Source organism: Hylobates moloch, unplaced genomic scaffold (assembly GCF_009828535.3).
Source record: "Hylobates moloch isolate HMO894 unplaced genomic scaffold, HMol_V3 SCAFFOLD_3, whole genome shotgun sequence".
NCBI lineage: Eukaryota > Metazoa > Chordata > Mammalia > Primates > Hylobatidae > Hylobates > Hylobates moloch.
The window spans coordinates 128776638-128799519 of NW_026652278.1; the positions used below are offsets into that span (position 1 = coordinate 128776638).

General features: G+C 37.6%; 1 pseudogene; it reads right to left on the reverse strand.

Annotated features, from left to right (window-relative positions):
- Positions 1-967: 967 nt before the first annotated feature.
- Positions 968-1478, reverse strand: LOC116481160 (stathmin-like; annotated as a pseudogene).
- Between the last annotated feature and the right edge of the window lie 21404 nt (positions 1479-22882).

A 22882-nucleotide genomic window follows, 5' to 3' on the forward strand; every position in this document is an offset into this window, starting at 1 on the left:
TTTCATTAATTTATATGTTTAGGGCACTTAAAAGAAGATGGGAAATTCTCTGGGCATGGGTTCAACTTATGGATCTATGGGCTGGTCAAAGCCTCAAGGAAGATTCTTTTGTCATCTATTATGAGGATTAAATTTGTCTGTAAAATTCAGAGGACCAAGAGAATCACAAATCTAGTTTAAAAACGTTCATGTAATTCTCCATTTTTATTTTTTTATTTTTTTATTTTTTTTTTTTTGAGACGAAGTCTTGCTATATCACCTAGGCAGGAGTACGGTGGTATGATCTCGTCTCATTGTAACCTCCGTCTCCAAGGTTCAAGCAATTTTCCTGCCTTAGCCTCCTGAGTAGCTGGGACTACAGGCATCTGTCAGCACACCCGGCTTATTTTTGTATTTTTAGTAGGGACAGGATTTCACCATGTTGGCTAGGCTGGTCTCGAACTCGACCTCAAGTGATCCTCCCGCCTCAGCTTTCCAAAGTCCTGGGATTACAGGTGTGAGCCACCACACCAGGCCTCTCTTTTTTTTTTGAAGTCACTACCACCAATAGTCCTGTGTAGTTTTATTAACTATTTAAATATCTTGTAAGGTGCTTAACTATTTAAGCATCTGGTAAGATTGGGACACAATTGGGATTGAAAAGTGAACATATATTATTCAGCATTTAAAAGTTCTAAAGAAGCCACTACATACTCTTCACAATATGTTTTCACAGAGCAAAACAGTACTTGCCATTAGCCAAGCACACCAAGTGTACCGAAATAAAAAAGAGGCAATAAGAAAAGTATCTACATTAGAAAGAACCACTTTCAGTTTCTCCCCTTTATCCCCTAAACCAACATCTTACTGTATGGGTTTATCTATACAGCTGCACATTAGCTTCTAGAGTATTGTCAGAAGGGAAAGAATAAATGACACTGGCTAGTAGTTTTTGGATATTTAGGAAAGAGAGGGTGAAAGTCAGTTCTCAGAACAAATTAGCTTCAGTCTCATCAACAGGACCTCTGGATTCTTTGTTCTTCTGCACTTGTTCAATGTGCTTATCCTTCTCTGGCAAACACTCCAGTTTGACAGCCATTTGTGCCTCTCTGTTCTCTTCATTAGCTTCCATTTTGTGGGTCAGGTTCTTTTTGTCATTTTACTGAAGTTAGTATTCTCTTCCATTGCTTTCTAAACCACTTCTTTCTCCATCCTTTGCAAGCTGCTTCAAGACCTCAACTTAGTAGGACTTGTGTCTTTCTTTTGCAGCTTCTCCTATCTTCTGAGTTTCCTCTAAGGAAATTATCCTTCTTCTGTGGAGGGGTGAAAGGGAATTATAGAATTGATTCTTTTGACTGAGGGCTGAGAATCAGCTCAAAAGCCTGGCCTGAAGCACTCTTCTCCAGTTCTTTCACCTGGATATCAAAAGAAGCCGGGTAAATAGACGACAAGAGACTGGCAATGTGTTCTACAGGATCCACTGGGGTATGAAAGGCCATGAGCCCACCATCCTTATCGTACCTCTGCTGGTGGGACAGGTCCTGGGAACAGGCTGAGTAGCCAAGAACCACCTCCTCCTGTCATCCCTGATCCCAGCCTGTGCAACCCAAGCTATCTGCACCCCACCCCCGACAGAGAGCATGGCCCGTCATCTGTCACCCACAAGGGTGATCATGGGGATCTAATTCTCTCTTTTAAATGGTAAATGTCCTTTTAAATGAAGGACAGAAAGAAAGGGAATTTTTCTTGTTTTCTCTTTTCAGAATTTAAATGATGTTCAAATCCTGAGGTGTTTCCGAAGTCAAATAGTAGTATCTATTAGATAAGTGTACTCAACATACAAATGAAAATATAAGAAAATACCCTTCAATGGCCAGGCGCGGTGGCTCACGCCAATAATCCCAGCACTTTGGGAGGCCAAGGCGGGCGGATCACGCTGTTAGGAGATCGAGACCACGGTGAAACCCCGTCTCTACTAAAAATACAAAAAAATTAGCCGGGCGCGGTGGCGGGCGCCTGTAGTCCCAGCTACTTGGGGGGCTGAGGCAGGAAAATGGCATGAACCCGGGAGCCGGAACTTGCAGTGAGCCAAGATCGCGCCACTGCACTCCAGCCTGGGCAACAGACTGAGACTCTGTCTCAGAAAAGAAAAAGAAAATACCCTAGAATTTGTAGATAAAGACATAAAGGCATATGATGCAGAGTATACAATCATGTAGTTCATATTATACATTCATATGGAACATACCAAGTCATATTTGACAGTGTTCAGTAGGTGTCAGGTTGAGCTCAAGACAATCATGGTTCTTCCAGGAATATTCTACCCATCATTCTGATCTGTAGAAAAAAGGCCGTTCTATGTCTTTAGTCTGATTCTGGGGAAGAATTATATTGTTCTTTTACAATATATTAATTTATATATAAACCCTATTCTATATGGGAAACCATTGTTAATAATGTAGAAAGACTTCACTAAAAATTGGGCAACCAATTATTTGCTTCTTTATTTTATAGTAAGGATATAATATGGAGACCTCTCTATATATATGCTTTTCTCTTTATTCTGCAGAATTAAGACCAAAGATGAATCCTTACATGAATAGATTCCCATCAATATAATCATTTTTAAATTGTCAGAGAATATTGCATTTTTAGATTTGATTCTCTCATCGCCTTATAGAAAATCCACAGGTGCTATCATAGGATATATGGCGGGTGGTAGAAAGAAGATTAATATTTAAAGATGTTTCAATATGAGGATGGGTGGTTTATAATGTGTATAAATCTTTATAAAGAGTTCTCCTTTGAGCCAGTTGTGGAATATAGCGGTGACCACTTCTATGTAGGTATCAAATACCATAAAACCAAATCTCATAAAAATCAGCAAGCCAAAAGTAGACTGATCTCTAAATCACAAGGAAATTGTATGCAATGGAGTGGTGGGAGCAATCTGTGTACTAAGGAACATTAGCTTCATCAATCAGATGTGAATGTGCTATTCTAATACATGTTTTCTGATCTAATAGCTTTAATGGAGTACACCTGAGACATAAAAGTTTATACTTTTACCATAACAGAGACGCTGAGGTTTCAGAAAGCTTTAGTATGTATAACAGCCTGTCACGACTACTACATTTGGCAAAGAAAATCTCTTTCTCTAATTTTTTCCTACTGAGAAAACAAGAATTTGACTTTCATCATGTTCAGTTATTCAGAGGAGAACTTATTATTCGTCAAACGACATACTCTTTAGTCTTTCTTTAAACTGGACAGAGAGACTTTACTACATATAGAAAATAACCCGGCTTGGGCCACGTGCAGTGGCTCATGCCTATAATCCCAGAACTTTGGGAGCCCAAGGCAGGAGGATCACTTGAGGTCAGGAGTTTGAGACCAGCCTGGCCAACATGGTGAAACTCCATCTCACTAAAAATACAAAAATTAGCCAGTAGCGGTAGCATGTGCCCGTATTCCTAGCTACTCTGGAGGCTGGGGTGAGAGAATCCCTTGGGTCTGGGAGGCAGAGGTTGTAGTGAGCTGAGACAGTGCCACTGCACTCCAGCCTGGGTGATGGGAGTGAAATCCTATCTAAAAAAAAAAAAAAAAAAAAGGAAAAGAAAAGAGAAGAACCCAGCTTATTTTTCTGATCAGCTAATGTTTCTCAGCAAGGGGAATATCCAAGTAGTAGATAGAAAAGGGGAACACTCTAAATTCAGTCCCCAGGTATCCCTGGTTAAACTGAGACTCTCCATTTGAAAACTTTGGACTGATTTCTACAACTGCATTTTTGGCTAGCCATCCTTGATACATTTTACCTCTTAATATGAGAAATCAAACTGTGTTTATACTACATGTCTCATACTAATGTACATACCATTTTAAAATCCACCGTTGTGGTTCAGGGAGTAGTCTATTGAAACCCATAACTACATGTAAAACACCAACATTAGCAACAACAAAACATGAAAAGAAAATGTCATTTTCTTTTCAGTCATTACCCACAAATCTTGTCAGCAGTGTACCTGAAAAAATAAGTGAAAATGCACCTTATTTTGATTCATATTGCAGTGGTTCAGGCAGTACTACTTAACTAAACTGAAAAATTGTATACTGGGCTTATTAGTGCTGATTTTGATACTTTCAGACAGGCTATAAAAATATTATGCACTTTGGCAACAACCTTTCCTGATAGAGTCGTAGAGTGACAAGGTATCTATAAACAAATAAATAAAAGACTGCATAAATAAGCCAATGCAGTCTACTGTCATATAAATTGTCTGCAAGAGTTAAGCTTAGACAAAAAAAAAGTTTTTGTCCAATTTCTATGATCGTTTGCATCATATTTTTGCTACTAATATTTTTTCTTAAATTTATAAAGGACTATTTTAACAATGGGAACAGTAGTTGGAATAGGTTATTTTCTGTTTACTTTGATACTTAAAGGCCATCAGAAGAATGGACTTTTTTCTTTAATTCCCTTCCTGCCTTCTTTTTTACGTATAGTAAATTTCCAGAAGAAAATAAAAGGATTCAATTTATTTATCCTATGTGAAAATATATTTTGGAATCTATAATAGACTTTATTGAGAAATACTCTAATTATGCTAATCAATTTTACCTAGACAAAGCTGTACTTGTTAAAATATAAATAAGTTTAATTCAGTTACTTTTTCACCACTTAACCATTATTATCATCAAAAAGCATGTATTAAAAATATATTTCCACTTAACCTAGTTGTGGTTGCTATACATAAAATTTGATTAGCTACAATTACTGGCTATGATTAGATTGTACAGAAAATCAGAAGTTTTACACTGCAGTTTTCCAATGTTTAGCAATATAGGCAGATAATTTAGACCAAATTACTCATCCTCACATATTTCAGCCAAATTTAAATGATAACAATTATTGTTATTATTATTATTTTCAGAGACAGGGTCCCACTCTGTCACCCAGGCTGGAATGCAACAGAATGATCACAGGTCACAGTAACCTTGAACTCCTGGGTCCAAGCAATCCTTCCACCTTAGCCTCCCATGTAGACAGGAACACACACACAACCAGGCCAGAGCAGTGTTTTACTTTTTGGCAGAGACAGGATCTCGCTATGTTGCCCTGGCTGGTCTCAAATTCCTGGGCTCAAGTGATCCTCCTGCCTCAGCCCCCCAAAACACTGGGATTAGAGGTGTGAGCCATTGCACATGGCCATTCTTTTTAAATCTTAAAATCTGATATAGTTCGGATATTTGTCTCCATCCATATCTCATGTTGAAATGTTATCCCCAATGTTGGTGGTGAGGCCTGGTGGGAGGTATCTGGATCATGGGGGCAGATCCTTCATGAATGGCTGGAGCCATACCCTTGGAGATAAGTGAGCTTGTCATGTGAAGTGTCTGCTCCTGCTTTGCCTTCTGTTGTGAGTAATATCTTCCTGAGGCCTCCCCAGAAGCAGATGCCAGCACTATGCTTCCTGTACAGCCTGTAGAACCTTGAGCCACTTAAATGTCTTTTCTTATAAATTACCCAGTCTCAGATATTTCCGTATAGCAACACAAGAATGCCTAATATAGAAAGTTGGTACCAGGTGCTGGGTATTGTTATAAATATACCTGAAAATGTGGAAACAACTTTGAAACTGTGTTAATAGGCAGAGGTTGGAAGAATTTGGAGGGCTCAGAGGAAGACAGGAAGATGAGAGAAAGTTTGAAATTTCGTAGAGACTGGTTGAATGGTTTTTACCAAAATGCTGATAGTGATACGAATAGTGAAGTCAAGGCTGCCAAGGTCTCATATGAGTACGCAGAACTTATCAGGAGATGGAGCAAAGGTCACACGTTATTCCTTATCGAAGAGCTTGGCTATATTTTGTCCATGCCGTAGGCATCTCTGGAAGTTTAAACTGAAGAGTGACAGCCTAAGGTATCTGGTAGAGGAAATCTCTAACTAGCAAAGTGTTCAAGATGGGGTCTGGCTGCTTCTAACAACCTATGCTCAGTTGCAGGAGCAAAGAAATGACAAAGTTGGAATTTATATTTAAACAGGAAGGAGAGCATAAAAGTTAGGAAAATCTGCATCCTGGCTATATGACAGAAAAAGAAAAAGCTTTTTCAGGAGATGAATACAAGCAGGCTGTGGAACAAGCATTTGCTAGAGTTATTTTTATAACTAAAAAGGAACCAAGTGCTAACATCCAAGACACTGGGGAGAAAACCTCAAAGGCACTTTAGAGATCTTAGAGGCAATCCTTCCTATCACAGGTTCTGAGGCCTAGGAGGACAGAATGGTTTTGTAAGCCAGGCCCATGGCCTCACTGCCCTGTGCAGTCTTGAGACACTGCTCCCTGCAACCCAGCCATTCCAGCTCCAGCCATAGCTCAAAGGGCCCCAGGTATAGCACAGGCTGCCACTCCAGAGAGTACAAGTCATAAACTTTGGCAGCTTCCAAATTGTGTTAAGCCTACAGGCAAATAGAATGCAAGAGTGAAGGCTTGGCAACCTCCATATAGATTTCAGAGGATCTATGAGAAAGCCTGGGTACCCAGGGAGAAGCGTGTCACAGGAGTGGCCCTCACAGAGAACCACTTCTAGGTCATTGTGGAGGAAAAGTATGGGGTTGGAAGCCCCACACAGAATGCCCACTGGGGAACTGCCTAGTGGAGCTGTGGGAAGGGGGCCACCATCCTACAGACCCAAGAATGGTAGATCATAGCAGCTTGCACCCTATGCCTGGAAAAGCTGCAGGCATTCAACAATCTCAGAGCAGACATGGGAGCTTTACCCTGCAAAGACACAGGGGCAGAGCTGCCCAAGGCATTGGGACTCTACCCCTCACACCAATGTGTCCTGGATGTGGAACATGTAGTTAAAATAGATCGCTTTGGAACTTTAAGATTTAATGACTACCCTACTAGGTTTCAAAATTGCATGGGGCCTGTAGTTCCTTTCTTTTGGATGATTTCTCCCTTTTGGAATGGGAATGTTTACCCAATGCGTGTACCCCCATTGTATATTAGGAGTAACTAACTTTTTTTTTTTACAGGCTCATAGGTGTGAGGGACTTGCCTTGTCTCTGATGAGACTTCGAACTTTAGACTTTTGAGTTAATGTTGGAATAAGTTAAGACTTTGGAGGATTATTGGGAAGGCATGATTGTATTTTTCAATGTGAGAAGAACATGAGATCTGGTGGGACCAGGAGTGGAATTGTAAAGTTTGAATATTTGTTCCCACCCCAATATCATGTTAAAATGTAATCCCATTGTTGGAGGTAGGGCCTGGTGAGAGGTGTTTAAATTATGGGATGAATCCCTCATAAATGGCTTGAGACTTCCCCTTTGTGATAAGCAAGCTCTCACTCTGAATTCACATGAGATCTGGTCATTTAAAAGTGTGTGGCATCTCCTCTCCACTCTCTCTCTTTCTTGCTCCTGTTTTTGCTGTGTGAGGTGTCTGCTCTGCTTTGCCTTCTCCCATGAGTAAAAGCTCCCTGAGGCCTCCCCAGAAGGAGATGTTGGCACCGTGCTTCCTGTACAGCCTGCAGAAGTGTGAGCCAATTAAACCACTTTTCTTATAAATTACCTTGTCTCAGATACTTCTTTACAGCAACACAAGAATGGCCTAATGCAATATCCTTACATCACATTTAGAAATATAATTCAGCCTTTAGTCTATAAATAATCTGAGTGTCGGAGTTCTTTTCCTCTCATTTATGTATTTTCATACATAGAAATGTTCCTATAAAAACAAGACTAATATTAGATTATGATGTGGGATGGAGAGTTTTTCAACTGAGATCCAATGTTCTACATTAGTTCCTTCATTTTGAGATGTCTTTGTAAATCCTCAGCCACCAACTTAACCTGCAGAATTTCATATCATTGATTGTTACAATTAAGTACTAGTATAAGAAATTCTTTTCCCTGAAAACTACTGAACTCATGAAAAATAGTATGGAATGAGAAATACAAATAAAGCTCAAGGTGGGGAAAGATTTTTAAATGAACATGAGCTTCTAGAGAGGTTGCAATCTGATACAAATGCTGTGAGCCCCCAGAGGGAAAGAGCAATGTGGAATTACCATTAGGTTTCTGAGAATGTGGAAACTATTTTACTTGCCAGGATATGTGAAGCAAAGCCGAGTTCCCAAATGTGAAACTGTCTGGCAGGCAGAGTTTTATTTTTAAAAATTTTACAACTCTTGGTTAAAACTTCAGCCATTACATGACACTAGATGGATTTTTTTTAATTCTATAGTAAAGGCATAGATTTGTATGCATTCAAAGTTTGATAGTATCCAGAAATTTAAAGAAAAACAAATGAATTGCTAGATAACTTAGGAAAACATGTTTCCTTTTGACACACAAACAAACAATAAAAACCATTTGGGTTTAAATTTAAGTATATTGCAGTGTTCTTGCTGACTAAGGAATGGAATGGCATTCTGAGAATAGGAATGGGGTAGAAGAGGGGACAAGTGCCTCAACAAAACAATAAAGCATCAGTGAACAACTGTGGCTGGAAATGTACCATCTCTTTGAATGAGTGTGCTAGACTCCTTTTTTCTTTCATAACAATCTGGTTTCTCCATTAAAAAAATGAAAGTACTTTCAAATGAACTGAAACATTACTCTCATGAAAACATAATCTTCAGATTTTTCCATCGTCTACCAAAAATGAATGTGGAACAGTGTTTTCAGATAATATCCTGCTCATGTGATCAGTTCATTTTTATGTTTAAAAAAATTACGTTAATTGCAATATACTTTTGGTAATTTTTAAGTCATTCTTATTTTCCCATAGTTGTATTCAATTTTTATTCATCATTTCTATTTTTTCTACATTAATATTTTAAATTTTAAATATAGTTACTAGAAATATAATTAATATTTCTTAAAATAATTATCAGGTATGGAAACTAGATCTATGCTATTAAATAATAGAAGATTGCATTGAGAAGGAAGAAAACAAGAAGCATATAATTTTAGAAATGGCAGAGTTTGATCTTTAATTTATCTTTATGTTTATGATTTTATTTTAATGTCTGTATTTGCTTTTTAGAATTCAAAGAATCGCAGCTAATAAAGCTGGCATAATCAAGCATTTATGCAATTGATAGCATCGTACTCCCAGAAGTCACACATCACATCATCAAGAAAAGAAAGTTGCATTTTCCCCAAGATATGGAAACTGTATGAAACAAACATAGAAAAATCTTCCCTTAGCTGCTGTATGTGGTTTCCAAGAGACTTGAAATTCTATTTCATCTTTGGAATTTTACCTGGGTCCCTTTGTATTCATATCTTCAGTTCTCTCAAATGTTGATAATATTTTTAATTTTTTTTGCATGACCTTTTTGGTGTATTTTAGTGTTTTCTCTTTATGTCTTCATTGACTTCCAGCTCTGAATGTTTTTAATTTCTTTTTTTATTAAATTACTATTTAGGAAGTTGAGCTTCATTTTAGAATCAGCCTCTGCTCTGTAAACTTTGTCCTTGTAATTCACACTGTCTGGATTTTTTTTTTTTTTTTTTTTGGGACAGAGTCTCGCTGTCACCCAGGCTGGAGTTCAGTGGCGCAATCTTGGCTCACTGCAACCCCCACCTCTCAGGGTCAAGCAATTATTGTGCCTCAGCCTCCCGAGTAGCTGGGATTACAGCCATGTGCCACCATGCCTGGCTAATTTTTGTATTTTTAGTAAAGACGGGGTTTTGCCACGTCTTAAACTTTTGGCCTCAAGTGATCCACCTGCCTAGGCCTCCCAAAGTGGGATTTAATACTTCTTTATCAACTGGCATTTGAATATGTTCCTGACCATGACCACCACCCTAGTAACCTTGCTATATCTACCAGTGTTCTCCAGGTCTTGCCTTTAGGCTTTCCTTATGCCATCCTCGTTCTGACATTCAGAAATGAGAATTTCAAGTTTCACTCCAAGGATATCATTAGCTAATCTCTTATCTCCAGATTAAATTTGCCATTAGATTTTCAAAAATACTTCCACAACATTCTTAAGAACTATCCAGCATGAAAGATAATAACATTGCTTTTAAAATATTTTTCCTCTATTGTTGACCAATATAACTCAATTTAGAGGCTGTATGTGAATGTTAATATTCACGATTTTGGCATATGGGAATTCTACTTAGAATTTACACAAAATTAATCAGAAATTTTAAGAGCCTTAGCAAATAATATACTGTAATCGAGACTTATATTATAGGCCTTCCAAGTTTGTGAGTAAGCAGGCCGTGTTAACCTTTCTCTCCAAATCGTAATGTTCTAAATGTTCCACTGCAGAGTCTTGGGAAGTCTAGTATATTACAATAAACTTTTCCCTAAATATTTTAAGAAGCCAGGATGCAATTCCATTGTCCACAGAGCTGGACAGTTTATGGATCATGTTTGCTGGTCCTCCATGAGGATTACATAGTTCAGGGCTGTCCAGCCCTCCAAGATGCTGCCTTCCGATAGCATTTCCTGTCTTTAACTCTTTATGTCACCACTGCAGTTACTATTGCTGTTGGAATTCCATCTCATCACCTTTCTGAACTGAGAGGAAAGTGTCGTTATCTGTGATGGGAGATGGGAAAAGATCTCATTAAAAAGCAGTTCAAGCTTCAGAAATTTATAGTGAGTGCTACAGGTTTTGCCCTCTCAGCTACGGTGAACCAAGATGATATTCATAGACTGGGCTTCAACAAACTCCCTCAGAGATAAAATCTGTCATAGAGATTTTATCGTAATTACCATCTATCTGGTCATCATTATCAGAGATCTCACTGCCATTATTACTGCTACCAATTCAGGTAAAATAGGAAATCCTCTAAAATTACAATTGAAGATATAACATATGCCAGGGGTTTGCAATAAGGAGCTTACTACAGTTTCTGCCTGTCCTTCATTGCTCCGCAGTGCATTCAAAGGGTTGTTTGTTAATTTTTTTCCAGTGTTTACAATTATTATTCATGGGAGAATAGGTCAATGGAAGATATGCTGTCATTTCTGACAGAGGATATCATGTCGTGTTTTGAATTCTCCTTTCCATTACCCTATCATGCACAGCCAATGGTTGTGCCATTTTCTAGTTTATTGTGGAAAAATTTCTTTAGACTTAATACTTTTACACAGATAGGAGACTTGTTTCCAAAAAATTTTATATAAAGTAGCCTCAACCTTTTTTTTTTACTTTAACAATTCTTTGTTATTTCTATTCAATACGTTCTTTACATGTCATTAATTTTCAAAGCTAGTTGTATTCTTCTGCTATTAAGAACTGTCCAAATGTTTGTTTTTCTGACATAATTCTTCATACATAGAGCATAAAAAAGACATACAAACAAGGGTTTGAAATGACTACTTAAAAGTACAAACCTAGAATGTTTTATATCATCTATTTCAAACTCTGTAAAATAATGTCTGTATTTCATATCATTTCCTTTTGGATATGAATGGTATAATAAATAAATAGGTAAATACCAGCAGTGTGATCTTAATTTTTCCATTTTTCAGGTTTCTCTTTCAAATATTAAATATTTTAGACTATGTCTGTTATTTCTTCCAGTTTAAAATTCTGTAAGTTTACCTTTTTGTTTCTCTCCTTTTTTTTTTTTTTTTGTTGGAGTTTTGTTTTTTCACCCCGGTTGGGGTGCAGTGGGACGGTTTTGATACATTGCTAGCCCCGCCCCCCGGGTTCACGCCATTCTCCTGCCTCAGCCTCTCCGAGTAGCTGGGACTACAGGCGCCCGCCACCACGCCCGGCTAATTTTTTGTATTTTTAGTAGAGACGGGGTTTCACCGTGGTCTCGATCTCCTGACCTCGTGATCCGCCCGCCTCGGCCTCCCAAAGTGCTGGGATTACAAGCATGAGCCATCGCGCCCGGCCTGTTTCTCTCCTTTTTATTTGCTTCTCTCCTGTCAAATTTTCCAGCCAATTTTTAATACCACACTTCCTTTTTGCTTTGTCTTTTTGAACTAATTCCCTCTTTATAGCTTATAAAAAGAACAAAATATATACTTAAGTCATTGGATTTTGTAGGAATTTTTAAAATTCCATTATCTGTCCATGGGTGTGTATCACACAGATCTCCCTTCAAGAAGGCCTACAATTTCAGGAAGACTCACAACCTCCTACGGGCACACCTTCAAATTCTCCATGGGGCTCAATCTGAGGCTTCATTTCCTAGAGGCTGCTGCAAGACAATGACCGGCTGTATCAGATGGAACATTTCAGCCCAATATGACACTCCTTTAATGACAGACCATTCCTAAGATCTCCCCATCAACTTTGTCAAAGCAGTTCTACAACACAAACTCTTCCGAGCTCATCCTCCTTTTTCCCTTCTCTTACTTCATAGGGGACGTGTCTGCTTTATGTTTTAAAGTCTTTTTTCATCATTCATGAGTCCTCTCTCCTTAACCTTCACAGGCATTTACCACAATCATTCTTATTTATGTCTAATCATATCTTGAGATCTTCTAAGATGACACAAGCAAAGTTGGTATTGAGAGTGGTTCAAGAAAATAAGTAAAAAAGATAGAGTTTAGAACTGGTTCACTTGCATCCTGGCTGGCAAGAAGAATTCAATCCTGAGTCAGCTGTGGGACACAAGTAGTTTTGTGCAAAAGTGGTGACCCAATTGCTAAATATTTCACTGGTAGTAACTTAGAGAAATGTCTATTGGAGGCAAACACCTTGCTGGTGTAATAATGTAGTCGTTTGTATAATGGGAGAAGGGGAATTGGGGAGATACTATAGGGAAAGTGAACCTGACTGTTCCTTAAGTCGTATTAATACCGAACAGAGGGAAAATGTTAAAGTGATAACATAAACATAGGCATGCACAGTATGGACAGTAAAAATTAAGTTGCTTCATTTTGCATCCCCTGTCACAAAGACAGAAGCACAATGCCTGGAGAGTCTCTTAAGTTTCCAAAGGCAACACATATAGAAATAACTGGAAATACTTTTTTGGCCCATATACCAGGAGACTCAGAAGGCTATTGGGCTTGAATGGGGTTCAGAACAGGAAAGACTCTGCAGCAGCTGCTGGCTACAGTACAAGTAGCCCTCGGCTTGTATCACAGCATGGCAAACTCTGTGGAGTTAGAGATTTCAGTGGTGACAAGATAGAAGTGTAGCATTTATAGCAATACATATGAGAGAATCACAATGTAGTCTCTTGAGACTTGGGTGCAAGGCCATGTTATCTGCACTAGAAAATTATATGCTTTTCAAGAAACACCTCCTAGAATGGTATTGACCCCTGATAGAAAGAGAACACAGTTGGGCAACAATTGAACATGATTCATAAATGCCCATCATGACCTATGACTCTCCCAGTTATAAATTCGATGAGGCCAGTAGTAGTTCATTATTAGGTGAAAATGGGACACCAGTTATAGCTCCAAGTAGGATGAGAGGGCATGAGTAGGTAGATAAACAGGAGGTCAGAATCCCAGTGCTACATGCCCTGACTGCATCTGTACCTATCCCCCACCTTGTAGCTGACAACCTGAAGGAGGAGGAAAAAGCTGATATGGTTTGGCTCTATGTCCCCACCCAAATCTCATCTCAAGTTATAATTCCCACATGTCGAGGGAGGGACCTGGTAGGAGGTGATTGGACCATAGGGAGGTTTCCCCCATGCTATTCTCTTGACAGTGAGTGAGTTCTCACAAGATCTGATGGTTTAAAAGTGTGATACTTCCCCTTTGCTTGCTTGCTCTTCTCTCTTACCTGCCATCATCTAAGAGGTGCCTTGCTTCCCCTTCACCTTCTGACACGATTGTAAGTTTCTGGGGGCCTCCCAGCCATGCAGAACTTTGAGTCAATTAAACCTCTTTCCTTTATAAACTACCCAGTCTGGGGTAGTATCTTTATAGCAGTGGGAAAATGGACTAATACAAAAGCCCTTCTTGGTTTATGGATGGGTCATCTTGATGTGTGGAGACAAGCAAAAATGGATGGTGATTACATTGCAACTATATTCAGGGAGGGAGTTGAAAGAGAGGAGAGAAGGAAAAATTCTGAGAAGCAAATCTGTAAATGAGGCTTCCATCACATTTTTTGTGGAGGCAGAAGTAGCCTTAAATGAAACCATATCCAGATTCATGTACAGTGCCAGTGATCTCATCAGCCGGTCAGGGTCCTGGAAGTAAAAAAATCCTCTAAGATCAGATATGAGAAAGCCTGGCACAGACACAAGAGTCAGTAGATATATGAGAGTTAGCACAAAAGTAAAAAGATATTTGAATCACACATAAACATCTACCAGAATGCAACCCTCATGGAAAAGTTACTGAAAAAGCAAAGAAAAATTCCTTATCCAGTAGATATTAACCAAATTTGCCAATGTCCAATCATGGAACTGACCCAATGGGCACTTGAATGGAGTAGACATGTGGCAGAGGGCACACATAACCCAACCACATGTTCTCCTATGTACCAAGGCTGATTTAGTCATGGCACCTCTGAATATTCTAACTGACAGAGACTAATGCAGAGCCCTCATATGGCATTATTTCTCAAGGAAATCAACTTACTACTTGGTGCCAGTTTGACTACATTAGACCCCTTCTGTCTTGGAAAGACCAGTAATCCATCCTCACTGGGTACAAGTTTTATATTCTCCAGGTTACAGACCCTCAGCCAGTATCACTAACTGAGGGCTGATGGAACACTTGATCTATGAGTGTGTAGAAAACTTTAGAGCAGTGGCTTTCTGCTTGGGCTTCTTAGCTCTTTCTTGCCAGCTTCAAATTTCAGCAAATGCTAACAATAAAAGTAACAACAACAGCATAGAGCTCACTTTTCTTGCCAGTCCTCTTTCCAGGACCTTGCACCTCAAATCCTGGCTGCCCTGGCAGCCCTGAACTCAAATTTTTGCCTCTAGAAACTTGGTACTTATTGTTCGGCTAGCTTCTCTGCTCCTTGTCTGCTGCCCTTTGCACTTTTTTTTTCCTTCTCACACAGAGGTAAGCATTGACAAATGCCCTAAGAAGAAAAGTGGCTTCCAGAATGATAACTCTTTCTTTGTGGTTCCCTTCTCTCTTGAATCTTGGCCTCCTAGTCCTGGCTATCTCAGCAGCTTCCAGATTATTTCATACAGAATTTGTCTGGTACTTTATCCATATGTTCTGTTTTCTTCAGTAGAGGGGCTGGGACATTATAGTGCCACAAGATAAATCTTTCTAGCTGAAAGTAGGATATGTACTTTAAATAAAATCCTGAGGGCCGAATGTCAACAGCTACCCCTCTACAAATTATTCATTTGGAAATCACATTTGTAATTTTTATAGTATCCCAATATCTATGTCCAATTATTATCAAATATTTCTTTGAATCATATTACTTTTTACTTCCATGAATGGAAAATCAGTATCACTTGAAATAAATGCAAAGTAACAAGAGAATAAATGTGATAATTAACACTTTTAAGCCACAATAGGTGACAGAAAATATGTGTTTGAAATTCTTAGTGAATAAATATTGTATCATTATGGTCTAACAATCCTCAAAAGTAGTGGTAATTAAGAAAAATTGGAGAACAAAGACGTTAAGAAACATATCTTGCTTACCTGAGGTCTCCAAGCTAGTAAGTGCTCGAGCCAAGAATTAAACCATGATAGTCTGGCTTTCAAGAACAAAGACTTCACAGCTGTATTTCATTACAACAATAAAAATATTTCAATGGTATTAAGCTTTAGTTAAATTCTATTTCCTGCTGAGAGATGATGAAAAGTGTTAGGAAAATGTTAAAATATACTAGCAACAAACTGATATTTTCTTCATAATGCATTAATGAGGACTAAAAAATGATACTTAGTGCTAAGCCTTTCTACCAGCAAACATCATCTTACACCTTGGGAAACATTGTTCAACCAATAACTTTTACTAACTTGTATTACTTTATTTGTCTAAACAAATCAAGAGACTGCTACGCTGAGTACAAAAAAAAAAGGTATTGTTAAAATTCTATCAGATTCCCTCTAATACAATTTCTATTATAAGATTTCAGATAAATGTATCATCTACTAAACACTGTAGAATATTAACTTTCTCCTTTAAACATCTTCATGGTTATTTGATCAAAATGAACAAATTCTCATCTTTGTGGTTTGCCAACACAGGGAAAACAAACAAAATTTTCAAGAATGTTGCTAAATGATGGTAGCACAATGATGTAAAAAAAAAAAAGAAGAAAAAAATATTGCACCACGTTATACCTATTAAAGTGATCAAAATCTGGAACACTGACAACACCAAATGCTGGTGAGGATGTGGAGCAACAGGAACTTCCATTCATTGCTGATGGGAAGGCAAAAATGGCAAACTACTTTGGAAGACTGTTGGGTGAGCTCTTACAAAATTGAACATATTCTTACCATTGATCCAGCAATCAATCCCCTTGAAATTTATCCAAAGATAGTGACACACACAAACCTGCACGCATGTTTGTAGCAGCTTTAGTTATAATTTGCCAAAGCTTGGAAGCAACCAAGATGTCCTTTAGTAGGTGAATAGATAAACTGGGTACATCTAGACAATAGAATATCATGCAGCACTAAAAAGAAATGGATTATTAAGCAATGACAAAACATGGAGGAATCTTAAATGGATATTTCTAAGTGAACAAACTCAATCTGAAAAGACTACATAGTGTCTGCTTCCAACTATATGACATTTTGAAAAGGGCAAAATTTTAGAGTCATCAAAAAGATCAGTGATTTATAGGGGTTGGAGGGATGGGGGTGTGATAAATGCTTGTGTAAAGCATGGCGGTAAGAGAAATGTGAGAAATCTCTGTGTCTTCCTCTCAATTTTGCTGTGAACCTAAAACTGCTCTCTAAGTGAAATCTATTAAAACTGCTCTCTAAGTGAAATCTATTAATAAAATATTGTTTTATATTATAGTTGAATTATCTAGGATGACTACAGTAATTGAATTAAATAATTTATCAGATTTTCCCTTAATATGTTTTTTCAAAGCCCTCATCCTCTCCAAAATATACATTGGTGGAAGACCATATAGGATGATTGCCACTAAATGCTGGTTAAGAACACCAATTAAATAATATCACTTTATGAAAAATATTAGCTGGCATATCATTAGCTTTTAATTCATTTTCAGTGACTGCAATGATTGGAAATCACCTGGCTTGAAATATATTTCCTTAGAATCTATTATTTTCTCAACTTCTGTTAACTATTCCAAATGAGGCTTTACTCAGATATATCAAATAACTATTATTCATGCCTGTTTCTCTTTCATGTAGAAGCACTGTTTTTATTCAGATGCATTCAGAAAGGTTTGAGAAAATTAAAATATCATTAATGTAATTTTTGATAAAATTCTTCTTTAGTGTCATGTGCTTTGTAGCCTTGGGGCTGATGTTTTGGATCATTCAATCATTATAAAAAGAAAATGTCTGACATATAACCAATACACAAAGCTAGACCTGCTGTCAAAGAAAACCATAGTAGCATTCTTCCTGTCAGAAAAAGCGTGACTGCGCACCTGTGGTCCCAACTTCTCAGGAACCTGAGGTGGGAAGATTGCTCGAGTCCTGGAGGTCAAGATTTTAGTGAGCCATGATTGCTCCACTGCACTCCAACCTGGGTGGCAGAACGACACAAAAAACAAACAAAAAATCAAAAAGCCTGAATTCATTTCCAATTCAAGTAAATATATGTCAATATGCATCCCACGAGGATAATTTCAATTCTGAATTCTAATTCTAAGATACATAAATAGTTAGATAATAGCTGGATAGATGATATATAGATGCTTGGATAGATATAGGGCTTTGTCAGGAGTTTTATGACTAATACTTTGCTGCTTTCTTCCTTAGAAACAGTGCATTATTTGACAGAACGATGAACAAATAAAGGTCATTAAATGAAAATTATTGCTGCAAAAGTCAGAGGGTAATTATGAAAGGGACACGAGAAAAGAGACCCTGCATGACCGCCTTCACCCATACAAAAGGATACATAATGACATTCAAAATCTAACAATTGTTATCCTTACAATTATCTGTGCCCATTTACCATTCGAGAAGCCTTCCTGACCCTCCCCACCAAGGGTACTCACAGCCCAATTTGATGATCATTGCTATAAAAATGTTTTGTATGATTTGTTTATACTTAAACTATTTTGAGTGGTTTATATAATTAATTGTTTGGAAGAAAATATTAAATACCACATTGTATGATCAGATTTCTTTTTCACTTAAAGTTCAATTACCCCAAAGATGTCATTAAAATTTAGCACAACAGGGAAGACACTTAAAGTATTTACATGAGCTCCCTCTTCCTCAACACACAGAGGCCTTAATTTCCATTGTCTTCTTCAATTTCAAATATGTCTTTGGTAGAGTTTCTATGATATATCAAATATACTCACGTCTGTTTATGGATTAATAGAACAAGCTATGATCTGCCATCACTCCAACTTTGATAAATGATTAATTTTATTCCATATAAAAAGGCAGAGAAGAGGTAGGCATAATTTAAATGTGTTTTAAATATCACTACACATGGCCAGCAGTATATTTTTCAAATGCACAGCAAATAACTGTTTCATACTTCTTCTTTTAAAATTCCATACAGAAAATATTTCCCTTAGAGTGTTTAAGATATAAGTGTCTTTCCAAAGAAGCCATTCAGTTTGACTCACAATAGGAAAAAAACATTTCAGATCAATGATGTACTTGAAATAGGATTTGTGAATTTTTTCTGAAGTCTGAATAGATCTTTGGGACAGGTTACACATAATGAGATTGAATGGTAATGAAAAAAATGAGAGATAGAAAACTTATAAAAAGGCATAAGCAGCTGAGTCCTAGGTATTTGATGTTATAGCTAGGAGCACAATTTTTAACTATGGTCAAAACTTTCCATGCAATAGAGAAAAATAATAGCAATGTTTACAAGCCCCTCCTAATGAAGTGGAATTTTAAAGAAATTCTTTCTAGCTCTTGTTTTAACAAGGAAATTCTATAGATATTTAAGAAGTAGAAGTTAAAATAATTCCCCTAAGCAGGTTTCAGGTGTATTGAACACTATTTCAATGTTGCTGACTAGTTTCAGTGTGGCTCTGAATAATTCATGTCCAAATCATTGTTTTTTTCAGGAAACAGACTTGGTAAAGAAGCCTGTCCTATTCCATTGCTGACTCACCTATTCCTTTTTCCTTACCACCTGACAAGTATATTTCTAATTGAAATGCATAGTAAAGTTTGCCTGTCCAGAAAAATAAGTGGAGAAAAATAGTTTATAGTTAATCTTATTTCAGTTTGACTGCTTAAAATCAAAATTAAATCCTCTTGAAGTTTGAATAAAGAAAAAAGAATACAGTCCGATTTGTCAAGCACCATATATTGTAGACTTATTTATAGCAAGAAATAGGTTACTATTTTCTGAAATAAATGCTTTTTATAATAGCCCGGTTTGTTTTATATCACAGATGGACAGGTGAAAGAGCAATGCATTCTGTATAGAATGCTAATAAAACCATATTGAGCATGCTAAAATATTAACAAAAACTCATATACCTCTTCGTTATTTACAATGTAAACATTGAAAAGTTGGAAAAAAATTTATAAAAACTCATAGCCATGTGGTACAGGTTTGGCGTTTTCGATATTATTCATAGCTTAATGAACTGCTCCTAGTACTACACAGCTTTTTTCTGTTAACTGGATTCTCTATTACATACATAATCATCTTCACTCCCAAAACAGCATCTTTCTTAACATGCCTATTACTCTTGATGGCACCATCAGCCTCCCAGTCACTGGGTCTCAAATCTTGGTGTCATTTTTAACTGCTTTTTCTTTCTTTTTTTTTTTTTTTTGCCACTCACATAATAAGAAATCAGTGCTATATATTCCACTTCTATGATTTTCTTACAGATATCCCTTCTTTTCCATTTTCACTGCTATCAGTCCAGTTTAGATTTCTACTAACTTTCACCTAGCAAATTATGGCCAAGTAAAATCAGGCCTGCCACCTGTCTTATAAATAATGTTTTATTGGTACACAGCCATGCTTGTCCATTTGCATATCATCTATGGTGCTTTTACTCTTCAACGATACAGTTGAGTAGTTGTAACAAAGACCATATGCCCACAAAGCCCAAAATGTTTACTATCTAGCCTCTCACAGAAAACATTTGTCATCCTCTGACCTAAAATATTGTTATAAGAATTCCTACTGGTATCGTTATCTCCAGACTCTTCTAAAGTTAATCCTCACATCAAACTGTCTGTTGGATCTTTTTGAAACATTAACATTCATGAAAGTCTCATGCTCAAATCCCTCAAAGCCTCGTGCTTACTCACACACTAACACACGTAATTCTGAGCTTAGTAAAAGCCCTACCTGTGCCCATATAAACTGATAGGGACTTTGTTTCCTGGGCATACATGGCCTTGAACTTCCCAGTTCAACTTGTAATATCCATCTTTGTGCTGTAGAAATACTGATGATGGTAATTATAAGCCCATCTAAAATAATACCTACTCCTAGAATCTTTCGCCAATACATTCGGCCATATGCAAACCTACATACTTTCCTCAGAAGATTTTCCTTTTGCTGTAGCCATTTGTCATCCACTCTCACTACATTGCAAGCTTATTGAAGAATAAAACTTTGCCCTACTTCATCTGCTGTTAGTTCTGATTTGGTTCCTTGCATTTGTTTATTTATTTAACAGACATCTGTTTTATAACATACATCCTCAGCACTATGCTAATAAAGAAGGATGCAAAGAAAACATAGTTGCTACCCTCAAGGAGTTTACTTAAGACTTTTAAAAGCAAACAATGTAGTATAATGACATTAGTGTAAAGGTATACCCAAAGGAAGCTAAGACTTCTACTTAAGTCAGACTGGAAGATAAGGAAAGGAGTCTCAGTGCAGTTGGCAACTCAGTGGTCCTGGATAGGAGCTAGCCCAAGTGCAACATGATTGAGGAACATTTTAAGCAAAGAGAAAGGTGCAGTGGCTCACACCTGTAATCCCACAACTTTAGGAGGCCAAATGGGGCAGATCACCAGAGGTCAGGTGTTCAAGGCCAGCCTGTCCAACTAGGCAAAACCTTGTCTCTGCTAAAAATACAAAAATTAACTGGGCATGGTGGGAGGTGCCTATAGTCCCAGCTACTTGGGAGGCTGAGGCATGAGAATCTCTTGAACCTGGAAGGCAGAGGTTGCAGGGAGCATTTGAGTTACTGCACTCCAACCTGGGAGACAGAGTGAGACTCTGTCTCAATTTAAAAAAAAAAAAAAAAAGGGAATGGAGATGGGATTTGTTAACTAAATATGAGGATTCATTAACTATGAGAATTTTTTAAAACATGTAGATTATAAAAAAAAAAACTCAAATAGTTCACCGTTTCTCACAGAACCATTAGAAGTTCTATGAGGCCATGTGTGTTCTGCTTCATTTTGCATCTCATCTGTTATCACGCTTCCCCAGTCTAATTTTCTTCCAGCAACTCAGTCCTTTGAGCTGCTCTCACTGTGCTTTATCTGGCCTGACAGGCTTAACACTTGCAATGCCTCACCTGGAACTCTCCCTTTTCTACCTTATAAACCAGTTAACTCAGTGCTCATACTTCAGATCTCCTCAAGTTTCCCTTCCTCTGAAGTCTTTCCTGATTTCCCTGATTAAGCTAAATGTTCCATTAAATGTGTTACTGGAATTAAATACCTCTCTTTCTAAGCTCTTAACATAGCTGGATTTTCATGATTTTGGTTTTTGTTTTATTTTGTTTGTTTTTTGATTATTTGTTTAATATCTCTCTCATCACCTAGGGCAAAATCTCCAGGAATGCATGAAGTGTTACCACTGTATCCTCAGTGCAGAAAACAATTGTTCTCTGCATGTCATAGAACACATAAAAAACTGTATAATATTTACTTAATAGAATAATTAATTAACCTGTAATTCATAAATAGAGGACAAAGTGAAAAATATTTTAAGATTCAACTTGGCACTGAGCACATGGTTGTATGTTTATTATGTAGGAAACACAACAGCCTAGGGTAATTTGAGGAATATGATTACTTTTGGTTTTTGACATGGCATTTTTTACATGCAAGATGAATTAGAATATTAGTCTGGAGGTTGGAAGAAAAAGTCTGAGTTAGCAATAGGCATTTTGAATCTCTCATTGTAGTTAGTGAGATAACCCAAGCAGAATTTATCTTGGGTTAAATAGGAAGTTTAAGAAGGGCACCCTGAGAAATAACTGTGTAATGGAAAGGCAGTTTAGTAAGCAAGGTCTATGAAAGAATTTTTTTTTTTTTTTTTTTTTTTTTTTTTTTTGGTGGGGGCAGAGTCTTGCTTTGTCACCCAGGCTGGAGTGCAGTGGTACAATCTTGGCTCACTGCAACTCCACCTCCCAGGTTCAAGAGATTGTCCTGCCTCAGCCTTCCAAGTAGCTGGGACTACAGGCACATGCCACCATGCCTGGCTGATTTTTGTATTTTTAGTAAAGACGGGGTTTCACCATGTTGGCCAGGCTGGTCTTGAACTCCTGACCTCAAGTGATTCACCTGCCTTGGCCTCCCAAAGTGCTGGGATTACAGGAGTGAGCTACCACACCCGGCCTATAAGAGAGATTTTGTGGCATGGCACAGAGTAGTGGAAAGAAAATCAAGAAAGAGTTTTTAGAAACCAGTAGGGGAACAAGTTTTGAAAAGGAGGAAACTTTACTGATGGACACTGGAGTGCTTCAAATCTAACCAAACTCACCGATGAGTTACATATTTCAAAGAACATATAGATGGAGAAAAACAAGGTTGCATTCATGAGTAGTATATACTTCTTCCATGTCTTTAAGACTCTAGAACTTTTCCTCCAGGGAAAGTTCTTTTTCAGTGTAGGAATGGGAGTG